This window comes from Ambystoma mexicanum, chromosome 6p (genome assembly GCF_040938575.1).
Source record: "Ambystoma mexicanum isolate Mex_15411 chromosome 6p, UKY_AmexF1_1, whole genome shotgun sequence".
NCBI classification, from domain to species: domain Eukaryota; kingdom Metazoa; phylum Chordata; class Amphibia; order Caudata; family Ambystomatidae; genus Ambystoma; species Ambystoma mexicanum.
This window is the reverse complement of record NC_090935.1, coordinates 740,535,412-740,556,924: the sequence shown is the minus strand read 5'-3', so window position 1 is coordinate 740,556,924 and position 21,513 is coordinate 740,535,412. Positions and strand designations below refer to the sequence as shown.

Genomic DNA, 21,513 nt, shown 5'->3' with positions numbered 1-21,513 from the left:
TCCATATATAACAGTGCAATTTAGGTATTTTGCACCACAAAATTATTTGCCACTTGGCTTACTTATGACAAATTATTCTAAAGTCAGTTGCACGGCGCCTCCAAGTATCAAAGACTGATGATGCTCCTTGCATTTGCTTTCTGAGAAGTAATTTCTGTTGGTGCAATCCATATGCAAATTAGTTGATGTGCATGTATTTTGCCCCATAGCGCCTGGACAGAGCTCTAATAGATGAGTTCCCTGCATCTGTAATGATTCTGCCGGTTTTTTTGTTGTGTTAAAATGCGAGATGCCACTAGTAATGTTACCAAAAAAATAGATTGGGGCGGGGGTGAGTGGTTTGTGGGCGGGAATGAGACAACCTGGAATTGTGTGCACTGCATTTGAGGGGAAAGTAGCAGGAGTTTCACTGTGGCTGTCCCCCTTGTTAGCGGTGTTCTGCTACTGCTACCCGTGAGCCCCCCACCCTCCGTTGCACAGAGACACGGAGACAGAGATGATACTCGTGTGGGCTCCACAGTGGTTCTGATGCCACCAGGAACGCCCCGTTTATTTATACGAGGCACGCAACAGAGTGAACGTCACCCCGTCGCGTGCGCGCCCCTACAGGACCAGCCCCACACTCCTCCTTTTCCATAACAACGAACTTGAAAAAGAGAGGACCTAACTATCACACATTTCACAGCACACAATAACACCCTCATAGTCCCCCATTTATTGACAGCCACCCTGGACCTCCCAATGATGTTTTCAAACAGCATAGACATGTCCATCAACAAGCCTTCTTGCTCAGTCAGTCACATAGCCCGTGAGACGGGCAGGTTTCCCACGCCCTGTTCGCAGGGGTACCTCCTGCCGCCGTCTCTGGCCGTGTGCCATCGCTTGCTCCTCCCAGAGCAGGAGACTCCATGGCGGGGGGGTTACCCCCACCCTCGTCCGGTGCCTCTTCACACTCTCGGCCGTCTGTGCTTTCCATTCTCGGCTCACCCGGCCTCTTGAAGAAGCTAGCATTTCAGGTCACTGAGGACGTCCCGTCAGAGGCGGTCACCATAGATCCCTTCACCGCCACGACATCCAGGGGTGGTTCATACGTGAGGGACAGTTTGCCCTGTGGGGGGCGGTTCCTCACTAACACCTCATCCCCCAGGGCAATACTTGGGTGTCTCAGACCTCTTTGGATGTTTTCCATCTGTGTTCTTGCCCGTCTGTCCTCCTCCACTTGCTCATTGTCAATGACAGCCGGTTCACGACCCCCCACCTCAGGTATGACGTCTCTGGGACATCGTTGGAATAAAGCCTCCGCAGGTGCCACACCAGTTGAAGAGTGGGGTGTGGTCCGGTAACCCCGCAGAAATACATACAGTGCCCTCTGTAAACACTTGCCTTTCCCTTGAGCGATCCTGAACACTTTGTTAATGGAGTTCGGGGTGGCCGTTTCTACGACCAGGCGCACGTACTCGTCAGCCTCTTCTGCTGACGTGGATTCGTGAGAGCCCCCTCTCGGATGTCTTGAGAGGTAATCAGCAGCGTTGTTGGCCCCGAGAAGGTATATTAATGATACACCATACTCGAGTAGCGCGAGCATCCAGCGCTCAATTCTCACAGGTGGTCTGGAGGAAGACCCAGCCATGATAGGCAACAGAGGTTTGTGGTCCGTGACCACGGTTACAGGTCGCCCCAGAATGTAAAGGCGAAAATGCCTGCAGCCCCACAGAACCGCCAACGCCTCCCTCTCAATTTGAGAGTATCGTTGTTCGGTGTCGGAGAGCGCCTTGCTTGCATAGGCAATGGGGCGGACCTCCTGGTCACTCCCCACTTACGTGAGCACCGCCCCAGGCCATAGGGGCTAGCGTCCACAACAATCTCCGTCTGTAGGCTCGGATCAAAAAATGCCATGGTGTCCTCCGCCGCCAAAGCGCTCTTAGTGTCATCAAACGCTGCTTGCTCAAGAGGCCCCCACTGCCACACGGTGTCCTTCTTTGTTAAAGTCCTCAACGGCTCTGAGCGGGACGCCAGGTTTCGAATGAAGCGGCCACAATAAGTGACCATGCCTAAGAAGCTCCTTACTTCAGCGACATTCTCTGGTGGTCGAGCCTCTTTTATGTCCCTCACTTTCCAGGGATCAGGCGACACCCCATCCGCCTTGAAGACAAATCCGAAAAACTCAATCGTGGTTTTGAGAAATTCACACTTATCCTTGTGTAGGGTGAGCCCCAACGAACAAAGGTGCTTGAAGGTCTTGGCCAGACGTTCCGTTTCTGACTTGGCGTACACCAGGATGTCATCGCTGATGTTAAGGACTCCCTCTAAGTCCGCCAATGCCCCTCTGATAATGTTCTGGAACACCTCCACCGCGGAAGATACCCCAAAACTCAGCCTCTTGTACCTGTACAAACCCCGATGAGTGGTGAAAGTCGTTATGTAATGGGACTCGGGGTGGAGGACCACCTGATGATACCCCGCCCTTAGGTCCAGTTTAGAGAAAAACTTTGCCCCCTGTAGTTCCGCTATAATGTCATCGATGGTGGGAGTTAAGTGCCGCTCTCTCTTTATTGCCTTGTTGGGGAGTCGCATGTCGACGCAGATCCTCACTGCGTCTGGCTGCTTGGGCTTGCGTGCGATGACAATGGGCGAGACCCATGGAGTGGGGCCTTCAACCTTCTCAATGATGCCCAAACCTACGAGGTTATCCAGCTCTCGATCCACCAGATCCCTAAGATGAAACGGTACTCGCCGATGCTTCAGCGCCACTGGTTGGATCGACTCATCAATGTGAAGCCGTACAGGCTCACCCACCAACTGTCCAATGCCTTCAAACAGGGAGGTGTGCTTGGGGAGGAGCACTTGTATATCGTCCAGGTACACCGAATAGGCGAATTTCACAATGCCAAGGGCCTCTGCCTTGTTGCTCACTGGTGTGACGTAAAATCTGGCACGGATGGATGACTCGCTGTACTGCACTTCTGCCACGAACACACCATCCAGGGGAATGGGCTGGTCGCCTCCAAAGGTGAAAATGCTTGCCCTCTGTGGAGCTAGGGTTGGCGGAGCCTACATCGCGTTGTAATGCTGTCTGGCCATCACATTTACTGACGCCCCGGTGTCTACTAGCATTGGTATCGAGTCCCCATTGACCAACACATTGCACCTGGGCTGTCTCTTGGAGTGGGTTCCCAGTATGCCCACACTGGATACAAAGAAAACATTTTCCTCATCTTCTTCTTCCTCCTCACCCTCCTGAGGTGCGCCTTCATCACCCTGGTCCACCGGGGCAACGTTGGACGCCCTCTGAGGGCGGAAGAAACCAGCCCGGACAGGCCCCCTGGGAATTACCTTTGGGGCGGTCGTCCTGCACATCCTGGCGAAATGGTCCGCACCCCTGCACCGGCCGCACTTCGCACCCGTAGCTGGGCACTCCGTTGGGTGCGGGAGATCGTACCCACATTTTAGACATGAGGAGTGTGTTGCTTGTGGTCGTGGACCTTGGGTATTCATGGGGCATCTAGATCCACGGCCCCTGCTGACTGCGCACACCTCCTCCATCTTGCCGGGGCGCACACCTGCCTCCTTTCGAGTAGCCCGTAACTCGGACACTTCATGGCACCGTCCAAGCTCCAGGATGCGGGGAAGGGTGATGCCAGGCTCTCGCAGTATCTGGCGCCGCAACTTGCCAGAGACACACCCCTGTATGAGCTGATTACGAATCATAACATCCGGGTTGTTCCACGCACATGGCGCCGCCAATCTCCGCAGCCGCCCATAGAAAACATCAAGAGTCTCATCGTCTTTCTGTCGAGCGGCCCCCATAAGGAAGCGTTCATAATCTGCATTCGCCATCGGCAGAAAATGGTTGTGGAGCGCATCCTTTGCTGCCGCAAACGACCCATCCGCTGGCTGCAGGAACAGAAATATCTCATGTACCGCCGGGCCTGCAGAATACAGGAGAGTAGCTAACTTACTGTCGTCGCTAGTCTCAATCGTGGCCCTGAAGTACATCTCCAGTCTGTCCATCCACATCTTCCACCTCTGTCCCAGACTTGATGGTATGCCCGAGACATCAAACTCGGGCATCGGATGTAGGGAGCCAGGTGGTTTGAGCAGAGGTCTTGGCGGTAGGATAGGCGGAGGCTGAATTGCGGGCGCAACCGGTTGTTGTGCCGCAGCCGCCGCTGCAGCAGGTTGGCTCATGGTGGCAAACGCACAGGCACCCCAACGAACTCCGAGTGAAGGGGCTACAACTCACCACCAGACACAGCTAAACACTTTCTTCAGTAGATGGTCTCTCGACCCGATCCATAGGCCGCCCAGAAATGGCAATCAGGCAGAAATGGAGAGTCCAAAACTTAAGCAGGGTAGGCCTCAATCGGCATCCAGCAGGCCTCCCTGGGAGTCTCACCCATCGACTCGTTGAAAAACAGTGAAACCGTCAATAAATCGCTCTGAAAACGACCCGTTGCTGTTCCAGTGGCTGTCCACCACTGGATTGTCCAGATATTGGGCCTGGATGGCTCACGGGGACTTCGTTCCGAAACCATGGACATCCAAGGCCTATTCAACAAAATGGCCGCCAGCCACGTGTGTCTCTCCCCTCTCCGCGGTCAGATCTCACCTGATGTGCTCACCATAGATGATCTACGCAACGAGCGAACTTCGCCGCCTGTCCCGGGGAGTGATCTGGTCTTCTTCACCACTGTTAGCGGTGTTCCACTACCGCTACCCGTGAGCCCCCCACCCTCCGTTGCACAGAGACACGGAGACAGAGATGATACTCGTGTGGGTTCCACGGTGGTTCTGACGCCACCGGCAACGCCCGTTTATTTATACGAGGCACACGACGGAGTCAACGTCACCCCGTCGCATGCGCGCCCCTACAGGGCCAGTGCCACACCCCTCACCACATCTTGCAATGCTGAATACTCCACTTACAGGATAATATAGGGAGGCTTTTCATAAGATGTAACTGTCTTGTTATTACCACAAAGCGCAGCTCGATATTTCATGAACTGTAAGGAGTCATTAATGGCTTCAGGCTTCAGTCGAAACCTTGTATTTTAATGACAAGTTAAAGTGTATGCAAAGCCGAGCTTCGTTCCGTTGTGGGTATAGATTAATCACTGTTTATTATTCTGAGAGAAAGCTTTACATCAGTGGCTTTCTCAAACACAGCCTTGCGTTTTAATGCAAATCTTTCTCTCAGAATGAACAGTGTTTTATCTATTACAGCAACGGAGGCAGCTCACGCAGTGCTCTGCTGCTTACATAGCTCTCAACTCACCCGCCTTGCAAAGGGCTGACTCACCCCGCCAAGCCTCCTGCACGCCCATTCATTCCAATGGGCGTCTCACCCGCCAGAAACAAAATCGGGTGATTTCACCCGCCTTTGCGAGACAAATGGTTGAGAGCTATGCTGCTTATGTCTGTGACAGCTCAGAAGAGGGGACGCGGCTCAGGCTTAATGCAGCCAATCATCCGAAGACAGCCGAAGACCAGGAGATACCGGATCGGTACGGGATACCAAATATAACAGAACGGGTTTCGCCCGTTCCGGCCTGTTCCGCGTTTTACACCGTTCCGTGCTTACTTTCCTGGTGGGCATACCCTGCTTTGGGCAGGGTTGTGTTTAAGCACCACTCCTGAATTTTGGAGTTGCGTTGTTACACTGCTTTGGCTTGGGAGTTTATGGAAGCGCAAGCAGCATTGTAGTTTGTTTGAAGCATCCAGTGTATGAATAATATCCTCTCTATCTCCTTATCCCTCCCCCATTTTACTTTGTCGTTCTCAGTGAATTGATGACGGGTTGACGTGTGGATTCGATAGGTCCTTTCCTCTAGTGCGAAGGAGGAGGAAGTGGACGGTTGCTGGAGAGCTGCTCGGGGTCATCAGGGGGGCTCTACGGACAGATTCTTCTTAATACACCTGAGGTCGTCGTGGGCAGCTGGGCAAGTTAGGAGGTGGCTACTTTTGCGCTTTAGTGCACTCATGCCGAGCCGATGGGCATTATTTGCTTGCCGGCTTCTGGCAGGCTCTCTCGAAACTGGACAAAGTGTTAGGCGGTGTTGGACCGGGGGCTCCGCAGCTGCTGGGTCAGCCTTCTGGGACCTGTGACGTGGTAGCCCCGCAACGCTGAAGCCTTTTCCCTGCCTTATTGGCGGTCGCGTCCCCTGTGGTCAGGTGTCCCCGATGCTCAATGCTCTATAAGGTAAGACCTACGCCGACTCTAACTACTGCACTTTTTAATCTGTATTCAAAATTCCCTTGGAGGACTGAGTTGTATCTTAACTGCTGACGTGTCTTTTGTTTATGTGCTTTTGAAAGCGGCAAGTGGTTTCCTCCGTGGCTGACTGCTTATTTTGCTCACTCAGCCTACAGCTCACCCTGCACTTATTCCTCCGACGGGAGGGGAGACCTGAGATGTGTGGAAAGGAGTGCGTAGGCGAGCTTACTAAGGTGCGGTACAAAGCTCGCTTACCTGGAGGTGACTTCAGGACAGGCGCCTTTGAACCTCCTGGGGGCCTCTGCTCCACATTGCCACCCGTTTTGATGATTGATTATATAAGGATATAGTCCTATGCAGAGTGTGACTGTGGGCTAGAGCTGGGGGAGCCAGTGATTTCATGGGTACGGCCGAACCTGGTGGTCAGGCCTGGCTCTAGGAGCCCATGAAATACCTGGCTCCCCCAAACAAATTAAACGCGCCTGGCGAGCCACCATCTGTGCCACGTTTATTTTTTTTCATATATGGGCCTTTATTTCCATTTTGCCCACGTGGCGCAGAGGCAAAATGGAAAAAATGCTTCTTTTTTAATTCTCTCTTCACTGAACAGCCATGGTGGGGCCCGTGGCTTCCGGGGGTACTGCCCGAAAGCAGGATCGGCCTGTTGGAGCCCGGGCCGCGCCAGGCTCTTCCCTCTACTATGGGCAAGCTATGTCCTTGAACCTTTGATGAGTCTAACAAAGTCCAAGCACCCATGACTTGGTGCTGATTGCTTTATGTTGCTGGCCACCTAGCTACTCGCTTCGCTCCAAAGATCGCGCCATATGCTCTCGTGTGTTGGTGGTTAGCCCAACGCCGAGGAAGAAGAGAAATACAACAAAGCTAAATGCCCAATCGAAATCCTTGCTTGCGAGAGTTGCACACCTTATTTTAGATATAAACGAGACTGAAAACCCGGAACGTGGCAAAATGACAGTTTTCCTCAAACCAATAAATATGATATTCAGTAGTGAACCCGCCCCAGTGATTCCTCCAAAAGACTTAATAGCTCCACAGCCATTGAGCACAATTTGTCGGTGGAAAACTCGATCGACAATAACTCTGTGCTTAAACCTACAGGTGGGGCCAACCCACAGAATCGGGCTACCACCATGGCTGAAAAGACAATTGGCAGCAAGGACCCTTGCCCTATTCCATCCACAGACTTGGCAAAGTCACCAAATTTACTGCAATCGCCATTCATGTGTATGCTTCTTCACCTAAGTTTATGACTTTGCTTAAAGCACGTTTTGCTGTTTGCAGCAATATGTACAAAGATCAGCAGATAATAAACGGGACTTAAGTGAGATCAGAGATGCTGCTCCCTTTACAAATTGCACCAGTAGCTTTTAACAAATGAGGTGTCCCTAGCAGTTAATAGGCCATCAGTCGTCATGCGACCCACGTCTGTAAATGTGTTTAGAAATTACACTGTGCGGCAGGATGTCAATATCTGCCAATCGCTCCAAGAAATGCCATTCAGAGATGCTTCTGAAACACGCTAGGGATAATAAAAAAAATGCATGGCTAAAACTAAACACTGTGGCTGCCAAAGGGATGAATTTGGATAAACAGGGTTGGCCGCAGCCTTTCCTAGAGGCTCTAGGTCTGTCAGGAGAAGTAAAAGGGCTCCTCTCATGCCTAAGAAAGCTCAGAGAGTTGAAAACCCCTCCAACCCTTGGTATACTCCTGGTCTCAGGTTGAAAATAGCCCGTCCAGACAAAAAGGGACAGACCTGGAGTTAATCAAAGATAACGTCTTTTCATTGTTTTTAATACTGAGAAAGACAACACATCGTCTATAGGGGATACAACCCCGAAACCCCAGGGCCCTTAATGAGGAAGAGAATATTGAATATTTTGATATTTCGGATACCATGGAGGCTGAGAACTGTAACATGCTTGATCGCGACCTTCTCTCCTCTCAAACGTTGAAAGTGGCCTCTAATCGGATACAACGAATTGATCTATATGCTACTTCAGCCAACCTGTTTCTGAATCGATCATATGTGCTGCAACCACTCCATCAAATCGCCCCTCCAAAAATGATCACCACTCATATTAAATAAGTTGAACTCCCACGCTTTTGGAAAGTCGCTGTTTGCTGGCAGAGTACTCTTGAAAGTCCATCATCGTAATGCAACCCCCTTCTCCCAGAAGCCCTACATGTTGGGAGAGCGCGTGCTTTTGGAAGTCGCTGTTCGACGGCTCGGGGGGTAGTGTTTAGGGTGGAGGGAGGTAAGGCACTCTGTTTTCTAGGTTTTGTATGGGCACGCATACATTTGAAGCGATATCTTTGTCAATCTGCCCGGAAGTACACTGGGTCGCCCGGCTCTGTACATGTTCGTTGAGGGTTAAAATTATGAGCGAGTGACCGCAATAATAGAGAAACTATTGTGCATACGAGTCCCAGCTGAGCATGACCTACATGAAAGTTTAGAATTCACAGCCACATCTTTTAACCCTTGAACCATTTATTTTCTTCTTAGTTTTGTGCAGCCTGCCGTGCAACCGGATAAACGTGTACTACTGGTACACTATTATCATTATTATAGTAGTATTGTGCATATGCAGTGGTCATGCGTGGCTACAAGTATAGCCCGGTAAGAATGCGTTATTAAGCTACTAAGTTAGCAGTTGACTATCCTAAAAAAAAAACATATGCCGTACGTGGAAGTGCACTTTGGTTTGATTACCGCTGCTTTTTAGTTACAAACATGTTTTTGGGTGGCAGCATTTTTATCAGTGTTTAGGTGCGCTAGGACAGAATTCCCAATTGTGCTGTTGTAGGGTTGATTGTATTGTGTGATCCGATTAAATGGGCTACACATATACTAGTTTGTCTGAAGAGTTTGAATATGGGCGAGAAGATGGTAGATGTAAGCCGGCACAAGGCGTTACGTGGAAGACGTATGTCTCCCAAAAAATAATTACAAACTCCAAGACATCTGGTATATCATGTAAACGGTGAACTGCCCATCCGGGAATGATTTTTTGGGGGAAATATTCATTCAGAGTATGGCCACAAGAGAATTGGTAGTTGATTTGCCAAACAAGCTAAGGTGTGTAAGCTCCAAACTAATAGATGTTATGTTTGGTTCGACATTGCCACAGCGGACCGGAGCGAGTGGGCAATATGGGTCCTTAGACGGTGTGACTTGTATACTCAGGAATAAAACAGAGTATGGTAACATGTAGTAGCTTAGGTGGAATACCGAACATGTACACGCCATTGGATAAGGGCTTTAAAGCGTCCTCAGCACAGGGAGAAGTGTCCCCAGTGGACGAAAGCAAACATAGGGTACAGGCTATGGTACACAATGTCAGAGAAAATGCTACTCTGCTCTCTATGGACAGTCTTTATTTGCCTAATTGTGACTTATAGGAACCTGATATAGAATGCCATGGCAATATTATGGATATGTCATCCTCTGAGGTCACATCCACCCCAGGAATTTTAAAGAAAATGTCTGCTTGTATGGGTAGCCATCGCGTGAATACTGTCCCTAGTGTTGTCCTTGTATATCAATCCAACCACATTGTTGGACAGTGTGATAAAATGTCAGAGAAAGCCGTGTTTGCGTTCGTGGGTAACCATGTGAAGAATGAGCTAGTCATGTCCAAGGCTATCGCTGACCCTAGTGAAAGCATAAGTGTCGATGATACAAGCATGTCCTCTGATGATATGTTCAATGCCTTTGAGAATTTGCTAAAAACACAAATTGCCAAATGTAAGTGTTTGGAGCAAAATATGGACATTCAAAACCTACTGCTACACAAAAACCTGAACCATGATCGTAAGATAGTGTGCAATCGTGGTACTTGTACTTTTCCAAGTAGAACTGCAGAGCCAACTATATTGGAATCAGACATGGTGATGGAGACAGATCCAGCATGCATGGATGTGAATACAAGTGGAAAGCCTCCCATACAAAAAGAAACAAACTGTTGGTGAAACGCAAGTCAACATCAGTAAAACAAGCTTTTATGTATAGTAATAAGGTTAAATTACATAAATACACAAGGAACATAAAGACAGGGCAAAGTGTGCCGGTGAACAGTAAAGAGGATCCACAATTAGATAAAGCTCAGTTTGTAGTGGTGCCTGAATCAGATCTCTTTAGGCAAAATAGCACTAATCTGGCAGTTTCGGTGGCACATCAAGAAATTACAAGTTGCCAACTGTTGATGTTGCCCACGTACTACTGTCTGGTTCAAGTTTCGGGAGGGGTGAATTTGGAGAGCATATAGCCCTCCCCAAGATTCAAAGTACTGTAACACATCTATGGCATACACACAAGCATTTCTGCAGAAATATACCTGTCGGAAATGACACTAATGTTTTAGATAATGGTCCACAGGTTAAATGACCAAAGTCTGTCACAAGGCTAACCAGATGGCATTAAACAGAGCTGCTGTATTGTGTGTATTGCATTCTGTAGTACCTTTTTAAGAATTATTACTTCACGTGATATAGAGATTGTTGATCAGGTTGAAGTGGCTGCAGCATATATTACAAATGTCTGGTTTTTCACTGAAACAACCTTACAATATGTAATGAAGTATGAAGTTAATTTGCTAAGACTGGGTCACACATGCAAAGTGGTGTCTGATACCAATCATAAAACCACGCTCCCAGCAGTCACATAAATTATGCCCACAGGTTACTAATCCACAGGTCACAAATGGCTCCTGTGGTAGCTGTTCGAGATGATGTAATCCCTTGTGGTGTAAAAGGTAGCAAGTAGGAAATGAATGCCATTGGGAATGTGATTGCAGTAGCTAATATTAAGTAGAGACCCCAGGGCTGACAGCCAACAGTTGTCTAACATTGGATATTGTCAGTGGCTCCCGTTATCTTTTAAGTCCCATTTCATGTCTGAATATCGATGATGTTGATTTGTTATACACTTGGAATACTAGGGGACATGCCCATCTATTTGATATTGAGGGTTTAGTATCCATACTAGATAATATATTTCTGACACTGCAGGAAACTTGGTGTACTGACATTATCCAGTTTGACGGGTGTTGTACAATACAACGGTTAGCGGTAAAAGGGCCAAAAGGTGGTTTAATGATATCTGTAAGATCCCCCCTCGGTAGCAACAATAATAGGAGAATCTACATCAAATGTATTGGTCGCAATGATATCTTGTCAAAAGACAGAGATACTACTAGTAAACATTTATGATCCTCCAAATATGATAGCCACTAAAGAAAATACAAGAGTGGTAGATAATATCCTCCATATATATGGACATAAATACCCGGTATGGATTGTTGGCGATTTTTTTAACGCAAAAATGAATGCGGTAGGAGGCGTCAGTGAACACTTTAACAAGCATACGTCATCCCCTATTCCATCGTGTAAAACAAATAAACGAGGAAAGCTATGGAGCAAGATAAATGCTACAGCATAGTTGAACAATGTTAAATGGGCGAACCATGAGCGACTCTAAAATGGCGTTCACGTGCGTTGATGAACGCTCTGTGTCTACCATCGACTATGTATTTGTTAACAATATACCTCTTGTGTAAATAGTCGATATGGGCATTGTAAGTAGAGACGAGGCGATCATTTTCCTTTATGCGCTCTATTGATGTACCGTAGTCGAGAGGGGGCCAAGTGTACTGTGATCCTCTGCTTCACCGAAGTTTGTCTGTGGTGCGTAGGGGTGTCCGTGGGTTTTTACCCGTGGAGTTGGTATGTTTGAAGTTGGGTCGTCGCCAGTGACCCAAGTGCAATCGGGGGTGGCCAATATCACTTTCCCCCTAGGAGGCCCGGTGCTAGGTGTCTAGCAAAGCGAGGAGGATAGTATCAGTACAGGCGGGAGAGGTGGGGGTGCCGATTCCCAGGAGGGCTGTACAGTATGACTGTCAGAGTGCAGTGCCAGTTCCCACCCCAGGTGGTACAGATGGATGCGAGTTGCAGCCCGGCTAGCCAGTTGTCACCCCTTCCTGTCGGTGCGATACGGCCTGGATGTCAGATATGAGTTTAATGGATGATTATGCACTCCGCTCTTTGCAATCTTCCCAGGATCTCCTGGGGTCCTCCACCGCCCGCCAATTCCGTTACGATAGATCCGCCATTTCTTTGGGCACCGACGTAGTCTGTATCACCTAAAAATTTTGGGTGAGGGGGAGGCCCTGACCTCCCAAGGATGTCCCACTCACTCTTATTACGGAGGAGGTTTGGCGTTCGACTAACCTGGTCTCGGTGCTCTCGTGTCGCATTGGTTATTCTCGCGTTGGAGTTGGTTTTCAGGCCGATTGTATCACCCACATCCCCTGTCTTCTGAGGTTGAATCCTCAAACTGGGGGGGGGTGTTGTCCTGTCCCCTGGATCGGTGCAGCGTGGGGACAGACACGGTCCGTCTGAACATGGCCACCCGTTGTCCCAGAGCCTCGATCCACAGTGTGCGGTCCACTCCGCTCTTACCGCCCCGTACTGTAGGTTATGGTAGTTAGCCGCCTATGTGTCCAGGGAGGGGAGCAGACCAGACACCGCACAGGCCATCCGCCGAACACCGCTGTATGCTTCCCTCGTTCTTGGGCTCTGGCGCAGTGGCAGCGTGTCACCGGCCCTCCCCTTTATGGTGAGCCCCTCGGAGGGAGCTCTGGGCGAGGAGGAGCACCAAGGGGGGGGGTGTTCTTCGGTCAGGATGCGGGGGGTAGATGAGTACAGGGGTTCAGGTTGTGGCCGCTGCTCTGTTTTTCCTTTCTCCTTCCTTCAGGCATGAGACCACCATGTGCACCGTACCTTTGCTCTGCTTCTGGATCTGTCTCGATCTGGCCCAGCAATCGTGGCGCACGTCTCGGCGGTGTCCCGGAGTTCCCTCCGGCACCGCGCCAGTCAGCAGCACCTATACGATTCTGGAGGCACTTCTGCAATCAGGGCCACGTAGCGAATACAGTGGTTACTAACATAATACATGTGTTTATATCAGAGAGCCTGTCTGCCAGTAATAATGGTAGCAATTGCATAATACATGTTTTGTGAAATGGTGGCCGCTATTCGTAACCACGTCCAAGAGCAAAGGGCATAGAAATCCATCCTAGAAAAATCTAATAAGGTGAGACGAAGTAGATGCTACATCAGTAAAGCATAAAAGATTATGCGTAGCGACCTCTCATATTGAAATAGGACTCACCTCTGAGTGTGTCTCATCCAAGGTAAAATCCATTAAAAATGATTATAGATGCTGGCTGTGACACTATTTGCACAGTTGTGAAATCAAGCGCTGGAAAAAAATTGCCCTTCTGGCACAGTCATGTAATTCAACTGGTATATTGCAAGTGATCCGTAGTGCAAAAAAAAAAGCTTTCTATAAATTGCATTATTGAAAAAGGATGAACATCTCATATTGCATCCACATTAGGATGCAAAGAATGCAATGGTGAGGCATTCCCATCACCTTGCAATAGTTGGTCTTGTGTTCAAGATAGTATTGGAATTAATGTGCAATTGAATAATTTGCGGGCCACAGGTCCTGATGGCGTGTGCAACAAAATATTGAAACTAGCCCCAAAACTGTGGGTAGCCGCCCTCCACGTGCTTTTCACAGAAATTGGAGTGATTGGTGTGATACCCAAAACTTGTGAAGGTTAGTCACATTCTCAGTCTACAAAAAAGGTGCATGAAATGATCCTGGCAATTTTAGAATGCTAGCAATGCTGGATATCCCATCAAAGATATTTGCACAGGTTTTGTTATTTGAATTGAATGATTGGATTAGTGCCAATGGCATTCTGCCAACAAATCAAATTGGGTGCAGGCAAAAGTCTAGCACCACACACAACCTTGTTATACTTGTTTCAGAAATTGAATATGCCTGGAAAAGGAGATTGGAGAGTCGAGCGTCTACTGCACCTTTTATAGACTTCTCAGCAGCGTTTGATTCGGTCCTCAGAAACCACCTATGGAAGAAGTTAAGCAAATGGAACATTCCTTTGGGTCTATTAAAAATGTTAATGCTTCTGTATACAGACGCATCTGTACTTATCAGATTAGATGCAAAAGGAACATTGTCTGCATTAATACCAGCAAGCTGTGGTGTTAAGCAGGGTTGTATGGAGGCAGCAACCCTGTTTAACCTATACTTAGCAAGCATGTAACAGGTCTTGATGATACCATGAACCTTCCCTATGAGTAGGCGCTTCCCTTGTGCGGTGGTTGGTTTATGCTGACGATTTGTTGTTGTTGGATTATACCCCTTCAGACCTACAGAGGTTATTGGACGCACTGGCTGTTCAAAATTAAATGGGCTCACGATAAACATCACTAAAAGTTTGATTTTCTCAGTAAAACATCTAAAATAAAAATGGTTTGGCATTTGAATAATGAGACGCTTGAACAAGTTTAATATTATAAATATCTAGGCGTCTTAGCAGATGACAAACTAAGATGGGCGGCAATGGCTATTGATTAAAGTAAGATGCCTAGCATCGGCCAGTGCGTCAGTGCCTTTTATAGGTAGAAACAATGGCTATTCAGCCTATACTGTCCTAATGTTGTATACAACCAAAATTTGTGCGATGCTTTTGTATGCTGCTGAAATTTGGGGACATAGACATGCTATAAATTTGTGGACGCTTGAATCCTTGTTGCTTTGCAAGCTCATGCGGCTACCTAGAAACATATCGGCTGAGTATTTGTATCTCAAATTTGACGTGAAGTGCATCGATTCTGAATTTATCAGAATTGTTATGGGTTATGATAAACTTGTGAGACTAGAAAACAAACCAATTGTTGTCTCATATGTGCGAGCCTTTGAGCAAATTGAGAATAGCAAATCTATGGGGACGCCTGGCAAAATCCAAACCATGCATGCTGAATGGGGCGTTGGTTTTGTTCAAACTTCAGTAAATAATGTGCATCAACAGTTTAAAGGTTGGCTCAATAAGAGATTGGCACTAGTTGGCCACGAATGCCACATTGTCGAGTTAGCAACGAAATCCTACAGTGGCCCTTGCTCTTGCTGTCAATATAGGCTAGAACATGTATCTAGGCCTAAATATATCGTGGCCTATCCTAGCCCAAAAACCTTTTGATTGTTATCTGTTGATTTTTCCCGACCGCTAACAATGGTGGCTAAAAACCGGGTCAGCCATGTTTTTCCATATGGCGCCCCAGACCTATCTGTAAAAACAGACTCTGGTCGACTTTTTTTGCCATTTCTTTTAGGAAAGGTCCTTCTTGTGTTTGTCTCTGCGTGAAAAACCGGGTTTGGTCCCTTCTGTTCGTTGGCGGGCTTCTGTGCTGAAGCCCTCCTGGCGCATGAGTGTTTCTGGGATGGACAGGATGTGAGGGAGGTGCCCAAAACCCCCTGTGCTTAGTCTCCTAGGAGACCTGAATGCACTCTGGCGTGATTGGCCGGCTGGCTGTCCGTGTGACGCTGGAATGAATTGGGAGGGGAAACTGTTTAAAAGCAGGTCTCTGGGACTTGGAAAGCATAGTCAACCACTGGAACGAAAGAACCAAAGACGAACTGAAGGAAGAGGACTGCTGCAACTCCTGGACGACCGGTGAAGCCCTGCTGCAGGTCCGAATTGCCTGATACTCCCATCGACAGAGAAGCCCTTCATGGTTAACGTCTTCCCTTGAGTTTGGTGGTAACAACCAACTCGCAAGCCACCTGGACACCGTCCCCAACTGGGTGAATTTTCTACAGTGTGCTGTTGAAAACCGGATAGCCAGAGGGAAGGAAACCAGCTCGTGGACTTTAAGGCACTTGCACCTTAAACTGACGTCTTGCTAAGCTTTTGGCCTCATCCATGGGCAGTGCAGGAACCTCCCGACGTCCTCCTTCTTGTCCCCACGACTGAAGCTCGGGAACAGCGAGATCTGCTCGAACTGCCAGGAACAACTGCTTCAGCTACAGCACTTCAATTTTAAAGGTACTGTGCAAACGCGGTCCGGAAATCTTTTCGGCCATTGTGAAAGTTTGTGGAACTTTCCCAACTTCGAAGGTGTCCTTCCCTAAACATTCGTCAAACTTTTTGCCTAGCCAAATTCTTCTAAAAACCATGGCAAAGACTTGACTGTTTTCTGCCAGAACTGTGCTATCCAATACAAAGACTCTGAACCATTGACTTTGGCCCAGGCCTATGAACTGAATTGCTGGTTGTAGTTTACTGAAACCCTTTGCCCTGCCTATGCAAGTATTTGTGCTATTCCTTTTACCCCTTTTGAAGTACCTGAAGTGCCATTTTGCTCCCACTGCCTACTTATCGGTTGTGTATTTGTGGTTTATTAGTGTGAAAACATTACACTAGCAAGAGCAGCTCAATATCAAACTGACTGTGTAAATAAATGTATATTCTTTTACTAAGAAACCTTGAGTAAGTGTTTGTTTGAATCACTGTATTTGTTGGTCCTTTGTGTAACTTCTCACTTTACTCTTGAGATAAGTTGGCTGCTCAGCCATCGCTACCACTTTACTGTGTAATACAGGCTTGTACCAAAGGTGACATTGTACTTGCATGCCATGATGCCTACCCCCGGGGACCCAGACCAAGTCCAGCAACCTCGGAAGCAGGCATCAAGTTATACTAAGCAAACCCAACAACCCCTGCTAGGGGCTATTTGGGTTCAGTCCTGGCACCTATGGAGCCAGGCTCATATGGAGAGTCAGTCCTGGAGCCATAGGCACCAGGCTCATAGAGTAAAACTCACCTGATGCAGACCATGCTGCAAGAGCTCCAAGCCAAAGGAGGCTTGGAAGGGACTACTTTACCTAAGGGACAATTTTTTTTACTCGGGTGGGGCTGGGGTGGATTATTTACCTGGGACTTCTTTGGGGGCTATTTAAACCACGCCTGAAGAGCAGCACACGCTTCGCGTTATTCTGCATCCAGCAGCGTAACGCTCACTGTGCCTGCAAGTCTGCATCCAGTCTTCTGCCACGCCCGCCTCGAGTCCGGAGCTCCTAGGAAAAAGGGGAGAGAAGGAGAAAAGGTTAGACCAAGAGCAATACCTTTGATCCTTACCTGAATTCCCGATCCATCGCGCCTTCGAGCTGGAAGAAAAGTTATTTTATGCGCGTCGCCTCGCCTGCAGCAGCGCCGCGCTGAACTCACCGGCCTTTGCAGCATCTTCACATTCCACCGCATCCTTCTGCATGCTCCCGCCGTACTCCGGCACCTAAGGGGAAGACAAGAACAGCAAGGTGAGCCAAGGGAATACACAGAGGCAATATTAGTTACCCCCCCATAGACTTACCTGATTTACCACCGGGGGTACTATTCCTCTTCACGGGTCGGCGCAGCTTCCACTGCATCCTCGCCGAACCCCGGCCCCTAAGGGGAAACAAAAGGACAGCAAGGTGAAACAAAGGGACAAACAAGGGGAAACCTCCTCACCACAATAGACTTACTTGATTTTACCGCCGGAGGCATTATTCCCCGAGACTTCATATTTTCTCTCAGCGCCTGAATAAGGGAGAAAGCAACAGGTTACATATTGACATTATTTTATTGAACTGTGTTGGATAATACAAATCCTTACCTGAATATTACCGGTTGCCACGAGGAACTCTTCGCCAGGGTCAAGCTGCAACCTGCAAGGAATCGGACAAGAGTTAAAGTCAGACATTTGAACTCTTACAAACTACATACTTACGGCGTCTTGCCGGGAATCTCAGAGTCAATATTGTTCTGGAACTCACCAATTCCTTCGAGCCAGTGAAGCAACTGGTCATCAACGCGCCCCTGCGCTCAATGCAGGATGGAGAGCTCATCTTTTCAAACCATCAGGTGAGACTATAAGAGGGGACATCAAAGGTGATCAGTGGGGAGAACAGCGGGAGTGGGGTAGGGTTAACGCTCGACTCCACGGGTGGTTAATTCCCTTTCTCCATTTGCAGAAGAATATTCCTATGGGCCAAGCAAACGAAGCTAGGTGGGCCAGTTCAGTCCGTCATCTCGGCACTACGCGCCTGTAGGGTATTTTGTGGAGATTTGGGGCCTGACGGTATTTTCTTACCGCCGAAAAATAACTTGGCAACAATCACTTCTTGTATTCAGATTGGGCCATGTACAACAATAATACAGTGGACATGCATTATTTCAGCACACAGACATGCGTATTTGGTATGCGTGGTTGGTATGCGTGGTTGGTAGTATTTTGGTGAGCATAATTCCATTGTTTTATTTGTGGCCCCAATATCCAGAACCCCTTATTTTTGTTTAGATTTTTCGTGTAATCACTAGAGAGACCTCAGGCTTTCATTTCAGGAACACCACATTTTCATTTTTAGTGTGCCACCATGGGCAATTTCTCTCCGTCTTATCTACGGCAGCGAGCTATCATGTGGTATTTTCACTATCTTATATACGGTAGTGAACTATGTCCCGGCCCTCCCTTTTTGCCGACTCATAGACCTCCGACAAACTACAACACACACAGTTAGTTATAATTGCTCATACTGAATTACATTGTGCACACGGCTGCAGCCAAATTTGATGTTTAGCTACCTTGAAAATGACAATTGCACTGTCTAAACATCTCCCCACATCATCAGCACTGTATTGGTAAATATGAAACACACCACCCGTCCTGCTTTCAAATATTTTTGTGTATTATAAAAGTTGCATTTAAACACGATCTCACTCTTTACAGAAATAAATAAAATAGCACAGTAACAACATTATCTGTGATACACTGAAAAGAGAGTGGCGGAGACAAGAACTCAATTTGCAACATTAAACACGTGAGTAAAGCACAGGAATCTCCTTTCCTACACTGACTGAATATTCTCGTACACACTCAGCCCCCACACTTCTGTAATTACCTTATCTGTTCAGCATGAGTTTTCTCCGGCTGTTCTCTTTCTGAATTTGGCTCCCTTGAAGATTAACCCCAGTGAAAACAAGCGTCTTTCGTTCTCAAACCGGGGTTATTGCCTGGAATTCTCAGCTTTTGCAGCAGGAATGCTTCAGCCAGGAAACAGGTCCTTCTCCCAGCTCTGCCAAATCTCGATTGTCCTCCCCCTCTCCTCAAGCTTCCCCAGCAAAACTGTAATCACTGCCTTTAGCATGATACTTGCTATGACGCTGCTCCAATCAGAATCAATCATGCCATCTCCTCCCTCACTACACAATGGCTCATTTCTACAGTAACCATTTGTAACCAACTGATTTCCTGTTCCTTCGAGTCCTTTGCTTCCTGTAGTTATGTGGACAGAGCAGCAGAGAAAAAGAAAAAAAAATGAATGTGCGTTTAAAAGTTCACTTTCAGAGTAGGCCTAATTCTGCAGTGGAGACACATTTTCATTAGTGGGTTATGTTAAATGCAGTTTTATTAGTCAGGTTAGTTATTAATAAGGTTAGTTATTAATTTTCAAATGTGTCTCTTGCACCACACCATCAGGTGAAAAATAGTGTGCATTTTTGAATGTGCACGTGTGCTTTTAACTGTAAAAATAGATTTGCATCTTATATGTAAAAATCGTTTTTGACTGAATAGCCTGTCTTTACTTATATGTCCATGTTAATCTGGCAACACATATAGCAATGCACCACACCCGTGTGGTGGTGCTGCATCAAAAAAAAAATTGCTACCTGTGCAGTAGTGCTGTACTCTGTGCTGTAACACGTCAAATATCCTTACACGCCACATTGGTGGAGGCCGCAGCTGTCCAGTTCAGATCGACGCCCCTGTGGGAGCCAGGTGAGTGTAACATTACACTTGTAGTCTTAATTGTGTGTAGTGTTCCAGAAGGGTACTGCACATGATTTTGCTTAACGGTCCATAAAAGACATTTTACAGCATAGTACACCTCCAAGTTAATTAAGAAATGCCAAAAACGGACTCCTAATGGTACTTTTGCCTGTTGGCCGTTTCCTTCAAGCAACCCAGATTTTAATGTTGGTATGTGCCCTCTGCCTCCCTCCTACATGTGCCCTTAATTCCCTCCAACTTTTCCCTCTCATTTCTTCTTTTATCTTCTATTGCATTGTGTAATTGATACGTGGAAACAATCAAATTGTCCCAAACCTCCCCTATGAAGCCTGCCCAGCTAGTACATGTGCCCAGTCATGGCAAACAAAAGAGAAAATATTTGTCTCTTCAGAGCCTTATGTGCTACCATCGGACAGCATGTGGGAAAGGGCTGCAGGCTGCTGTTCACACAAATGGTCAAAGACCCAGGTAAAGCCGCAGGGAACAATCAAAAACAGTAAGTGTTTTATAAAATGGGACAAGTGAACACAACAACTGAATTTAATCTTAACTGGTATTGAGCCACGTCTCCAGTCATTGAAACTGAATGTAATGAATCCTGCACTGTCATCAGATCCTATGAAGGAAACCGCCCATGCTGGTATTGGCATACTACTGCTCCTTCTGTATCTCTGGATACACAGTGATAAAGTTATAGTGGGGGAGGTCAAACCCTCTCCCTGCATTAAATTGTTAATATTCATGCTAAGTAGAAGTATTCACTGCACATAGTGATTGTTTGGTGGCGCACCACCAGCCTTTCCATCCAATCAAGATAGTGGTTTTGCACTTGAGCATTGGGCATCTCAGTATGGCTGTCTGATTCTGTTCTTTTTATTAGTTCAGTGTGTGTGTGCCCACTTTGTGTGCAACCCAGGCTGAAGATAACTACCAATAGTATTTTAAGGGTGAATTGGAGTTTCGTAGAGCACTCTGGTTCCACCACTAGATACATTTAATCTTCTGGGGGGCTGTGAGGTCAGCAGATACCTGTACAGAGCCCTTGATCTCCGAGAACCCTATTGCTCCCAGCCGCCATCAGACTGGACTGAATTCCTCCTGACATTGTGAAGGGATTGGCTAACTGAAAACAGGGAGAGGTCCTGCCTGTCAAAAATTGCAACTCATTCAAATGCAGGTTTAATCAAATATACGTCAAACAAGCAACATACTATTTTACTGCCATGTAATGCGCTGCTGTGTGAAATACAACTAGACACTCAATATAGTTAATGTAGGTCAGTTTTGCATATTGCTGACACTCTTTTTAATATTTTTCTAGATTTTCTTAAAGGTAGTCTATCTGTGGTCAATAGTTGACCCATTTAGATTCAACAAGAGGTTAGGCACAGCTCATACCCTCTACATGAGTCTGCAAGTTACTCCATTGAACATAGACATAAACGTATAAAAATGTGAACAACGTAAGTGGAGACACAAAAGAGGGGTCACGGATCACAATGCAAGCTGCACCATGTTTAAATTAGTACAAACGATTACAATGTTGTCACAACAGATTGGACTATTTAAACAAGAAA

General features: G+C 47.3%; 1 protein-coding gene and 1 long non-coding RNA gene across 7 annotated transcripts in view; one reads left to right on the top strand and one right to left on the bottom strand.

Annotated features, from left to right (window-relative positions):
- The window catches only part of LOC138511749 (uncharacterized), a 114,498-nt gene extending 101,331 nt beyond the window's left edge, over nt 1-13,167 (bottom strand). The window contains exon 1 of one of the 3 annotated variants that reach the window (XR_011280672.1): nt 11,783-13,167. This is a non-coding gene — a long non-coding RNA (uncharacterized lncRNA). The remainder of the gene's footprint in view (nt 1-11,782) is intronic. The other 2 variants (XR_011280670.1, XR_011280671.1) reach the window with 2 other exon arrangements.
- Nucleotides 5,409-21,513, top strand: part of LYSMD3 (LysM domain containing 3) — a 52,801-nt gene continuing 36,696 nt past the window's right edge. Inside the window, exon 1 of one of the 4 annotated variants that reach the window (XM_069627621.1) lies at nt 5,409-5,504. The gene's annotated coding sequence lies outside the window, so the exon portion shown is untranslated. Of the gene's footprint in view, nt 5,505-5,621; nt 6,200-21,513 lie in introns of those variants that run through there. The other 3 variants (XM_069627622.1, XM_069627620.1, XM_069627619.1) reach the window with 3 other exon arrangements.